The sequence below is a fragment of the Morone saxatilis genome, unplaced genomic scaffold (genome assembly GCF_004916995.1).
Source record: "Morone saxatilis isolate NCDOM2014 unplaced genomic scaffold, NCSU_SB_2.0 Contig24, whole genome shotgun sequence".
NCBI classification, from domain to species: domain Eukaryota; kingdom Metazoa; phylum Chordata; class Actinopteri; family Moronidae; genus Morone; species Morone saxatilis.
In genome coordinates this window covers 18,729,884-18,730,135 of record NW_023339807.1, presented here as the reverse complement: position 1 = coordinate 18,730,135, position 252 = coordinate 18,729,884, and positions in this window count along the sequence as shown.

Sequence of the window (252 nt, the reverse complement as noted above, 5' to 3'; positions counted from 1 at the left end):
TTGGTGCATCCTAATAGGCACTCTATATGTAATTCCCAATGTCTGAGGCAACTTCCAGCAATCTTACAACTTCTTAGCTATTATATTATCAACCATAAGGACTACAAAACATCTAGCTGATGCTTACAGGTCCTCAAAGACAGACAGTCTGTAGAGATGTAGAGGTCAATGTTCAGTGCTCCTCAACAGGATCTGCTGGTGTGTGGAGCCCCCTTAGAGCTAAGGCACCCACTGGAGTGTAGTGGAGTATAA